Genomic DNA, 12,343 nt, shown 5'->3' on the forward strand with positions numbered 1-12,343 from the left:
AAAGTCATCAGGACGAGTCGACAATTTTCTCCTATCTTTACGTGCGATCTTGACTCGTGCGAGGCAAAACGTCTGAAAGTAGTACGAAACTAGATAGCCAGCGGCATCATAGGGTACCATAAAGGCGTAGGAGAAAGGAGGGTTTAAGTAAGATAAGACCTCATGACCGTGAAACCCGTATGGTTACCATAGAACGGTCACGACCGTAAGATCCTCTTGAAAACGAGCGAAACAGAGACGGAATCGTCCTCGCGGCTTCCTCTATCTTTAATAGAATCGTGTAATTCGTCGATTACCGCAAAAACCGAGTCGATACTCGGGGTGAACGTGGTAAGAACTCGCGTAACATTCAACTCTCTTCTTCTTTACTCGTTCCTATAAATTTTCTTTTCTTCTCCCGTTCGGATTCGCGAGCATCGTTTCACCGGTACGTTCGATATTTATGTAGTTGATGATTAATCTTATGGTAGGGTCACGGGTTTTCTCTTCTAAATCAGGCTTAGATCAGAAACGTCGGTGTTACAAGTATCTTCGACGTCGGAAAATCGTTTATCTCGGTTAGATTTCAACGAATCATTATCATTTAGCAAGGTACCGGTGAATAGCTGAGAATATATACATGAAACGGTTCCTCTTTGAGAACGATATTTCCACGGCGAGCGAGTAGTCGTTCGAAGAAAAAGCTGAATCGTCGACACGTCCCTAATCCTTTCAAGGAAAGCGACAGAGTGTGGCAAAAAACAGCACGTCCAGCTTGGTCCATTCTGGTGTCACCTTTGCTCGTAATAAACGTCCGGCTGAATACGCGGTTCCGATTCATGCTTTCGCCTGGACACCTTTTATTTTTCGACGTCTATCGAAAGAGGTGGATGGCCCGTTTTGCAAGAGGAAGCCGCGCGATCGTTAGCGGACGACCCGGCTGTCGCTTTTGGTTACCGAGCTTTTACACCTGTATCGTGCTCGTTACCACAGTTCCTTTTCGTCGAATAATAACGACGATTGGATCCATCCGGATAACAGTATTCATTTATACTTTCGCGTCTCGTTGCCGCGATTGGACAGTCTATTTTTATAAGAAATAATAAATTGTGTCGGGTAAATAATGATAAACGAATAGAAGGGTTTTTATATTTTGACACAAACCCAATTTTTCTCTAACAATAAATGCAACGATTCACCTAAGAAATGCTTGAAGGATAGAGAGCGTTCTAATTAACCGAGCCGAATTTTTCTCCGTCTCGATAAAGTATCGTTCACGTTGGAATAGCTAGGGTCTCCCAGGTGATCCAATGAAAAGACGCTTAGCTTCTTTCCAATTAAACCGATACACCGTTTTCACGGTGAACCAGGAATCCCAGTTCACGTGTACCGGCTAATTAGAATCCGCTCCGACTGATCTTTAATTCATGACTTATATTCAAGCGTGCCACCGTGCTCGAAGGATATCGGCCGGCCTCCTCGGTTATCCTTCTTCCACGCTTCACCTACCATTCAATTATATCTGTGTCACATTTAACAATATTTTTTTCCTCCTCCTCCTCCTCCTCCTCCTCCTCCTCCTCCTCCTTCTCGTTCCCATAGTTCGAGAGTTGCGTGGCGAAAACGATAAGCAACGTCAAAGGATCATTTGAATTTCTAATCCGTCACAATTAAACGAAAGATAAAGGAGGTTGGCCGAAGGAAAAGCAACGAGGAATCCCATTCATCGGTCGATTTACGATCGGTCTTTCTTTCGCGTACGGACAAATCCCTTGGCGGTTTACCGATGCTCTTTCACTTCTATTTCCTTCGCGAGTTTCTACGGGCAACCATCGTGTGCGCGAATTGAAAAGCATTGAAAGACGCGGAGAAATCTCGAAGGATTTTGACCGTCTTATTTATTTTACTTTGATACCTCGTCGCTGTCACGATGGTTACTTCCGTCTCGAAGGAAGAGTTAAACGCATTTCGCGGTGATTAACCTTTGGGTAGGAAAGAGTTACTAGAAATATTTGATGAAATTTTTAAGAAGAATTTGGAATAGGTATTAAAACATCGACAAGCTGATATACGAAGTAAAAGTTCGAGCGAGCTCGAGCCGTGTAAGATGGGAAAAGCAGCCTTTAAGAGGATCAAACTCAACGTTCTGACGAAACTTACGATATTTTCTCGAGGAAACGAGCCGTGGTTTTTGCAAACATTATCCAGCTCCCGTGGGACCGAAGGAATCGTATGGTTTTCACGCGGAACGCGTTCGATCTTGTTATCGTTCCTCGCTTCGGGTCTTGCGCGACTCACTGACGCTGTCGAAGAATTTTAATTGTTGCCTTAGAAGCGACGTGAACCGCAATCGATTAGTTTTATTGCTGCGCGGAGTAACGGCGTTCACGGATTCGATTGATATTTTATCCTCGAACGAGTTCTCCTCGGACGCGATATATCGCGATACTAATTAGCGAGAACGCGTCGGAATGATAGAATCGAAGAATAAAGGAAATTTTTACTTAAATTATAGTTTTTCATGAGAAAAAGAAAGCGCTTCGCGCAGTTCGCGTGAATTCATCAGGAATCTCTTAGTATCATCTTAATAACCGCACTCAAACGCTTTATCTTTACGACCAACCACGGAATTCGTCGCGTGAAACACCATAAAGGCGTTTCGGCCGGGTTTACAAAGAGGCCGACCGGCTGGTTCTTGATCGTCCGAGACACCCGGTAGATGAACAAAAGAAATTACTTCCTTCTCCGTACGTGTGGAGGAGAGTCGGCCGACGAATAAGGGGGTTCACGCTGATAGCCGCGCCGGGAGAATATGAAATCGGGGTCACGGGATTAATTTCGACGGGGTACTGTCGTTTCCCGATGGACATTAAGCATGGCGGCTTGAAGGATCGCCCCGACATCCTCGAGCCTAATGAAAGATTTCCGGACAATTTCGTTGCGGTAATTAGGATCTATCCGATTCTAAACTAGCTGTATACAATGATTTTACTAGTTTCACGATTCACCAAATTTTTCTCGAATATCAATCGATAGGATCCGGTATACCGAGGACGGTACAACAATACGTATAAATAGGATACGATCACGCGGCTATCCGGTCTCCGGTTTGCTTCTCTACTTTGTTACCGGTCGCTTCTTTATTCGGTATAGGCATGCTCCCACAGGAGAAACGACGAGAGATTCACGGCAGATTACGCTTGTAAGAGAATGCAAGGAACTCTCGGTGTACAGAGACCGCGATCGGGACACCCGTTACATTCTAAATACTTGTAAGCACGCCCTATTACCTGGACGAGTTTAAACAGTATTACAATACAATAGGCACAGTCCACCCCCTTTCTATGTTAACCTTGTCCTTTGGTACCCCATAGAACTCGATGGCATAGGCGTTGCAATACTGGGTGGCGTTATTATCGATAACATCGAAAATTACCCTTTGCCAGGCTAATTGCGAATTTTGGTAATTTCGAAATTTTACCGAAAAAAATGCGTGGGGGAGTGAAAAGATTGAAGGGGAACGAAGGTGGAACGATCGGCATGCAAATTGTCCGGTTGCCGAAAACCGACAAATCACCGATGGCCCACCGCAACTCTTCTCCACGGTAGAAGGATGCCAGCGATAATTACTACAATCGCGGCGAGGTAATTCTGGTGTCTCGTAATTGTCGGCGTTACATCGTCGTGTCTCGAATGCAAATCCAGTTAAGGATCTAAGATGGTAGATTAACGCGTACAAGGGTGGGGGGGGGGGTATACACGTGCGTGCACGCACACCTGCATCGCGATCCACCGTAGGGGTTGTCGCTTTTAAAGCCACTTACCGTGATCGTGGGAGGAGGGTGAAAACGAGCCGGAACTGGATGATCGAAATTGAAATTATCTGTTAATCGGTTAACGCGTTTATCGCTGTAATGAGAATATCTATAGAAGACTCGGCATCTTCTTTGTTATTAATTTTTGCCCGTATATCGATAGTTCGACTTCGATCGGAAATTTTTAATCAGCGATTTAAAGGTGCGGTTTTTCCGAAAAGAGAGTCGTTTCGAAACAATGCTCGTTAGAGATCGAACGCGAGGATAAATAAAGGACGTTGCAGACTCCGGTTCTCGACTTAAAGCGTCGAGCTTCGCCTTTTCCCAGGCCCGACGAGCATCCTCTTCTCGCCACCCGTTTCGCAGTTGTTCGACGATCATCCGAACACAAGTTTATCAACGGTTCCTCTACTCCTTGAAACTTCCCGCCGCGATACGTCACGTTCCAAACGGTCGAAGTTAGTTTACGTGCTGTGCCGGCCTGGCCGACAGAGGAAACGGTACAAATTACACCGATAATTCTCTACCAGTCTCTCTCGCCCATTCCCTTCCTGGTCCTCGTTATTTTTTACACCGACGCGAAAAGTACTGCCTCGTTCCTTTCCGTTGCACGATTCGCCGAGAAAAACTTGCGAGAGACCATTAACAGCGTCGCGTCGAAAAAAACAGACAGCCGTCGGTGTTCAGCGACGAAAGGGGATGTCTTTATCTGTAGTTAATTAACGCGAAAAAGGAAGCTGTAGGTATATTACTATTTCAGTCAAAAATCAAATAGACCGAGCGAAAAATATTTCATTATTCATCGTCCTAATGGAAGGAGAGCAATCTTCACCGGCAGCTCGTTCAGAAGATTTTCCCATTTCGCAGAACGAGCATCTCGCATTCTACCGTTCCGTCCTTACCTCGATACTCTTTGAAGCCGAATATCGTCTTCAGCGATAATTGCGAGCGAGTCTGAGGTTCGTGCGCCGGTCGGACGCGATCTAAGATGAGAGATTAGCCGGTAAAGAGAGGACCGTGAGTACGTATAGGGTACGGTGTGTGTACGCGTGTAAATATAGGGCTGGTAAATAGGCACCGTCGTTGTCTTCCTTTCTTCTTCCATTTTCTCCGGCGAGTCGGTGCTGGCTTGGCTATCGGTCCCGTCTACCAGGATGCGAACCGCGTACACGTACCTCCACACGTTTACCTAGAGACCATACGTATCCTTATCGTCGCATCGTCGTTTTAAAGCTGCGCCGCGGTAGCTAAGGATTCTCTTCTTTGCCTGCGATACACGATCGTCCTCCGTACACGAACGGTTTAGTTAAAGGATTTTGGAAAAGGACGATATAGAAAATATGCCTAGATAGCCTTCACGGTTTGGAAATCCGACCAGAAGACAGTGTGGTATGTTCACTCCCCCTTTAGGAAAGCTTCTTCTCGGAAGGGGAGTCACCAGAGTCAACCGCGTTTCCTTAATCCCTTCTAGTCTGGACTTATCTGCTCGACAGATCGTGATCGTTCGCTGCGGCTGGCTGACACCCTGAAACATCGAGATTTAATTAGTCTACAGTCGCGCCACACGACGTCGATCGCGTGTCTTCAACGTTTTACGGCTGCCAAAGGTCGGAGGTTATCCGGGGTTGAAAAGTAGTCGCGAAAGATGGCGTGATTGATAGTGGGAGCTCGAAAGGGTTGAACCTCGAGGTCCTGATTATATTTCGAATTTCATTAAATAGGAATGTTACATTGACTAGAATCTATCTTAATCTGTCGAGAATCTTAAGACTCTGTTCCTAGAAAGATGTATAAATTACACAGTGGAAGGAACATGAGAATGTCGTAAAGAATAAAGTTTACTTCTTGATTTTTGGATAGCGTAGATCTTCTGCCGGATGAAGAGTAATAAAAGAAAAGAATTTTTATCGACTTCACGTTCGTTATGCGAATGAAAGCTTTCGAATAATTAATAAAGACAAACAGCATTGAAATATCGTGGAGCAAGAAAAATTCATATAGCTTTCATCATAAACGTCATGGGCAAGAGTTGCCGAGTGAAATTCGTGCGGTACCAGGACGCTGGTCGGTTATCGCTGATCCCATCCAACGGTCCACGGGGTTCGATCGTAATTTATTATCACGAACCGACGGGAAATTAGCCTCCGACGAATTAAACCGAGCTGTTATAACGTCGTACAAGAGCGCACGCCACACCAGAACAATTTGCTCCACCTCTTCTCTTCTTTACCGCTCGCGCGCCACGGCTACACGTTCATTAAAGAATTAAGTGAAATCTTCGATGGATAAATTAACGATAAAAGATCTTCTTCGGTACGGGATGTTCTCCGAGGCCAAGGTTGTTGCCGATTGCTGATGTTTTTCAGACCTCGAACACGTGGGAGAGCCGAGTTTGGAGGGACGAACCTCAGCATCGGTCTGACCCTCTAATTATATGGTACATCATGAACGCAGGTCGGAGGTCATGGTTACCAAAGAGAACGAAAGAGAGTCAGAATGCACGCCACGTAGATGTTGTGTATGTATACAATATATATCGAAGGAAAAAAAAAAAAAATATTCGTCGAGCAGAAAATATATATGTATTATCGGCGTTCAGGTTTTCACGACGGGTAGTCCGCTACGAAATTTACACACTGTCCGATAATAATTATTCGTCTCCTGGCCCTATAGACTTTACACGTATGCCGATTCTTTTCTTTTCTTCCTCTACCTGTTACCAGAGGAGGTTGAACAGGATTTCGTGGTCGTAGAAACGATTCTTCTTCCCACGAAAGAAGAAATTTCAACCCTTAACTATAATTCATCGACGTCCAACGAGGCAAAGTACGAATTCAACGGAAAGAGTAATAATTTCTCGTAATGAAACGACACCCGGCCAGCCTCGTGGACTGAATTTTTGCGTAAAAAATTAGAACTACACGCGTATCCGGTAAATTTCGTTCCATGCCCGGTAAGCATCCCACCTTGGTGATTTACGAGACGGTTTTAAATCCTCCAGTTGCTTCGCGACCGTCACGTATTCATTCTTGTCTACGCAAAATACCCTCGTTTTGGATCCTTCCTTGTGTCAGTTTCGAATGGAAGCTCGTTCGATCCCGTGACACGGCTTAAAATATTTTTCTAACCGATCGGACCAAGGGATTTTTCAGGGAAGTCGTCCGTCCAGTTGGTAGTGGTCTTTTTTTTTAACGGTCCACCAGCTGGGTGACACCTGTTGCGTAGAACGATCGTTCCGCTCATTCAGGGTGAAACGAAATCTCAATCGACGTGTCATCTTACGAACACCCGACTGATACCCATGGCCAGTCCACCTGAAAGCTTATCTCACGCTTCGGTGCTCGTTTCTTGCCAATCATCGGGCTAAGTCACACCTTTACACGAAGGGATTAAAGATCTTTTAAATTTCATGGATTAAATTTGTAACTCGCTGAGCAGTTTTATTATTTTTCATACAAAGAAGATGCTAATATGTACTCTTTCATTCTACACCGTTCAGTGGAAAGGATAAAACTGTCTCGCCGTTTATTAACGCAACACGCCTTTCATCCCTTCAAATTAAGCGAAGAAGTAGAAATAAAAAGGGGGATGCGTTTTCGCGTCAACAGTTGAAAGGCGATCTTCGTGTTCCGTTTTCGTTTACGCGCGTTTGAATCGCGTGGTTGTTAATGAAAGAAAAAGGGTCCAGGACGTTACGTTGGACAAGGGTGAAAAGCCTCTCGAACGAGGGTGAGTCGTCGAGTAATTTTTTCTTTTATTTTTTACCGAATAAAGCTCGTTCCGAGGATGTCGGGTACAGGATGGCCTTTGAAATATTCCGAGCGCAGCGTGGCTTATTTATTTCTGCGTTTTCTCGAGACGTCACCGAGCGAAAGGAGGGCCACCTCGTTTCTTCTCTTTCTCCACGCTTTCCGCGAGCAGAGTTAGCGAGACTGGAATTTTAATTAAGCTTTTTTGCCACCCGCTGAATCCTGGTTCCGGCAGCGAACTCGCGGCTACGGAAGAGATGCACGCTCGCGATCTAACGGGTGTCCCTTTTTACTCGCGAAACAGCGCCAAGATTCTCGAGCGGATCGACTACCTTGAATACAAATTCTTCGTTCCTAGAGAGATTTTAATCCCGCCAACTATTGGCTCGACGAATCAAGCAATTCGTTTAACGGGAAGCCTTAACAACCGTGCGTCGTCGACTTTCCGGGCAAGTTTTTAGGAGTGAATTAACGAAGAGGAAAATTCCTCTAACCAGTCCTCTATATTTCACCTTATTCCTGTCGAAACGAAAGGGTTAATAATGCGAATATATTCGTCATTCTCTTCGCATATTGACTTCGTCCGTGACGTATATGTACGACGCAATCGCTCAAGGGGTTTAAGATACCGAAACAAAGGGCGAGCACGAGTGTAGGGATAAAGAAAAGGGAGGGCAGAGTTAACAGCGTGTATTTAAGAACGTTCGCGTTACTCGCGCGTTTAAGAAGATCCGTACGCATACGTTCTGCGTGCAAGGCGAGGGCGAGCCTGTGATTAGGGGCCGAGTTGGGCCCCCAGGGCCTTATAACCGCCCACTACACCACCAGCAACAAGAAAACAGAAGAAAAGATCGAGGAAGGGAACGGCTTTTAGAGTTCTTCGCGGGACCGCGTGGGAACGTATCGGCTCGTCTATCATCTTAACCTCCCTCGAACACCGTATACCCGTCCGGCGTCTTACCCTTCGGCTATATAGGAATGCAACCACCCTATACTCGCGCCATAACAACGCACAGGGTGATTATAAAGTACTTATCGCGGTACGGATCGTGTTACCTGAACCATTCGATCGGATTTACTCGGGTATTACGCGGCCAGCTTGTCGTTTGCCCACCTCTTATCTACCTGGATCGAATGAAATTGTAATTTTAACCATCCCATCGAGGGATGGATTTTCGATTGGCCAGGTTACCGTTCAATTTCAAATCCCTGTATGGTTATCGGTGGTTCGTTCAGCCTATACTTTTTAACCCTATTTCCTATCCAGGATCGTTGCTTCGTTCAAGTATACCATTGTACAGTGTATATCTCTACCGTTAATTCATTAACTGACGCAATATTTTATTATAATAAATGTACGATTGTTACGTGTCCGTTGTTCTCACAACATAGCGCACGTTTAACGACGGACGAATGCTTTTGAGCGATAGTGTAAATTACGCAACGTCGGTGCTTGAATAAATTACACGCGTTACTTCGTGAGAGCGCATGTTGATCACGCTGGCAGCCTCGGAATATTGATTGTTTATTGCTTGTTAACGGTAACGTATCGCGTGTCAATAGAAAGCAATTGAACTCGATACGATTGATACGCTTCTTCTAAAAAAACATCTGATGTATTCTTTTAATACAGCTTCGTCGGATCGTCGTTAGCATCGATGCGATGATCATAATGGATACTTGGATACCGGATGTGGCACACGGGAACTCGTCGATCAATTCTCCCCCGGCTGAAAAGAGAATCATAAATTACACCGGTTTACTGATGCACCTTAATCAATTTGTTTGAACACGTTGAAATTAATTTTCACGTTCTATTTTATAATACGATAATTGCCACGGTCTAACGGTGATAATGTTTTTTTTTAAACAAATTATCTACACTAGGTTTCGAAATGTTATTAAATTAAACCGTGGAATATTGCGACAGAAATTGATTGAAGCAACGATGAAATTTTGCGCGAGAAATCGGATTGTCCTCCATTCTCTTAAATCGATATTCCCTCGTGATAGCGAAGAAGAACATAACGAAAGCAACGACCGCATGAAAGTTGATGCTTAAACGTTTCTGCCTCCCTGTTCGAAGAAGATTTACCTTAGAACACGTAAAGCGTTCTCGCGATAATTTTATTTCGTCGGCCGTGTAAGCCGTACGTTCGTTCAGCGTATCCCTCGCGTGCGTGTAAATCGCATGTGTATCGCGTCGGGCGAACATATAATATGCAACGTGAAACACGTGCATCCTCTTGCCGTCGTGTGCAAGTGCATAGAACGCCGGTGTGCGAGAGAATACCGTGGCAGATATAACGAGAATAAAAGGGAACAGACGGAAAAAGGAACGAGGTAAATGAGGATGCGAAAGGGTGCGAGAGGGCGAAACTCGTAGAAATTAAAGAGGCAGAATCTGAAAATCGCGGATAATCTTTCTGTTTCGTGCTACAAACGTTTCTTTGCCACGAAAACTTAAAAAAGAAAAAAAAAAAAACCGTGGCAGATTAAAGGGCGAAATGTCTGTTATCTGAAATTTCAAATCTAGGAAAACCAGGGAACGGCGTTGAAGCGTGGGAAGAATGTAAACGGCAAGGAAATAACTGAGAAGCGGTGAAACGACGAGATTAGAATTTTCAAATGAAATTGTACGAAGATTATCCTAACTCGAATGCTTAATAAACAACTCGACGCTTCGAATAATACGATATATTTTGTACGTACACGCGTCATCTCTAAGGCATCAATTTACCATGGCAATAATAGTCAATCATGATCATCCGGAACACCGTGGATATTTGTTAAAGCATTACTTCTCAGGCGAACCTGTCATTACCATAATGTACCGAAAATATAGATCACGAGAGGATAGGTGGTGTCGGATGATCCCCTTTGCTCGTCGCCTGCGGTACTGACGAAGGTAAAGGACGAAATTTATCGCTCGCTAATGCTCCTTAAACTCATTGGACGTAAATTTATCAGAGAAAGGCGAGGTTCCCGCGCTGTCGCCGCGGGCACTTGCTTTCGAAGCCGAAGAGGAAAGGCATAAAGGCAAAGAGGAACGAGCGTAACGACGCGGATATGATGGACGATTAGTCGTGTGCCAGGACTATTAGAGGAGTCAAGGTTGCCTGTTCGTATTTAAACCTGAAGGGGGAATAAAAGAACCAGTTGACTCGTCGTTTCTCTTTGAATACTGCAAAAAGAAAAATACTTTTACACAAGAATTGTTCGCGTTAGTAATAATATTACTAATATTATAATCGATTAAAATTACGCGCTCTTCGCTTTTAATTATGGAAGGCGCCGCAAGTGGCGCTAGCGTCGTCGATACGACGCGACGAACGCGGGCCGATTAAATCGAAATGGCCGATTTCGTCTTCGCCTGTGGGTCCAGGAAGGATCGTTTCTCGACAACGCCTATGGTAAGGTGCCTTTTGTTCTTTTCGGGTACACACGTGCCAATTTTCGCAGCTGTACACTTTTATATCTTTATACTATTTCGTTCGGTAGTGCACAGCCCCTTTTGATTGTCGTTTTCGTCGCGCTTTAACAGATAACCTATTTCATTTATACTAGTACGGTTAATATTCTTTCGTTATATACTTTATTCTTTATATGCTATTGCGTTTGATTTCGTCATCACTTTTTTTGCATTTTAATAAACAGACGAACTCTCGTCAAATTCCTTTTCGCAAAGTGCTCCGGTACAATGCTCCTAACCTTCCCCAAGGAATTGGGAGCGTACCTCCAAGCAAAGAATTATTTGCTTTGAATTGAAACTATTAAATTTTCTATGAATTGAAAATCTTTTTAATATTTTAAAGAAAATTTGTACATAAAGGATCGAGGATAGTTCGTTAGGATGATTTTGTAGATTGTTCAGCTAGATTTCGTGGGAGATTGGCAAAGGAAGGTATCGATTCGGTAGGGATGGACGATTTCCTGGTGTCGTGGACAGAATCTCGATATTTATTCGATACATTGTAGATCCTTGATCGCGAATACTGTACTTCACAGTGGGTGGCACGCGTCTATTCACCGTTCTTCCCTCTTTCTTCGTCATGATGTTTATGCATTGCGTTAAGTCCCGTTCACAACGATCGAGAATATTAATTTTATTAAGAAAAGAATTTCAGATCTTTCATACTAAAGCTATTTAATATCATAGAAAATCAAATGATCTGAATTAGTCGTCTGAATTATTATTTACAAAGGTATCAGTATCAGTGTAATATTTTACGTCGAACTTAAAATATACATTTTTGTTATATCACGTTGTGAATTGGTCTTAAGACATCGACTCTGCATCCTGTCGACGACAATAAAGTTTATCGACGATAAAGCACGATTAATTGAAGCCCCGACGTGTTTGCGTGTCGGATGATCGTCAGCGCTACTGGCCCCCATGTCACGATACTTTTCCAACCAAATCCACCGCGTGTTTTTGTTAATTAACGATCTAGCCTCGCTTTACATTCTACTTGTATCGTTGGTGGCGTTAGTGTTTCTTGGAAAGCATTAAAAAAAAAAAAAAAAAAAAAAAAAAAAGACACGGTCCGAGTGACTTCGTTTTTCATTCTATACAGAATTTATGTACCACGAGTCATTTATTCTCGTCCGAACAGTCGACGATTGAAATTTGATTTTATACATTATTTTATTGATCATCGGATACTTGAAATATTATTGTATTTGTTTGAAATTGAACAGTTCGACGAATAAATCATAAAATGAAACATAAACAGATATGGCGTATCGTTGAAAAATCGTAGCGACTGATAAAAGCACGGGATCCAACGCGACGTTTCA

General features: G+C 43.8%; 1 protein-coding gene across 4 annotated transcripts in view; it reads left to right on the plus strand.

The window, feature by feature from the left end:
* dachs (unconventional myosin-IXb-like dachs) overlaps positions 1 to 12,343 on the plus strand; it is a 60,022-nt gene that overhangs the window by 7,842 nt on the left and 39,837 nt on the right. The window contains exon 1 of one of the 4 annotated variants that reach the window (XM_034329999.2): positions 5,508 to 10,956. The exons of 2 other annotated variants lie outside the window; for them this stretch is intronic. The gene's annotated coding sequence lies outside the window, so the exon portion shown is untranslated. Of the gene's footprint in view, positions 1 to 5,507; positions 10,957 to 12,343 lie in introns of those variants that run through there. One more of the 4 variants, XM_034329996.2, reaches the window with a different exon arrangement.

This window comes from Osmia lignaria, chromosome 2 (assembly GCF_051020975.1).
Source record: "Osmia lignaria lignaria isolate PbOS001 chromosome 2, iyOsmLign1, whole genome shotgun sequence".
Taxonomy (NCBI): Eukaryota; Metazoa; Arthropoda; class Insecta; order Hymenoptera; family Megachilidae; genus Osmia; species Osmia lignaria.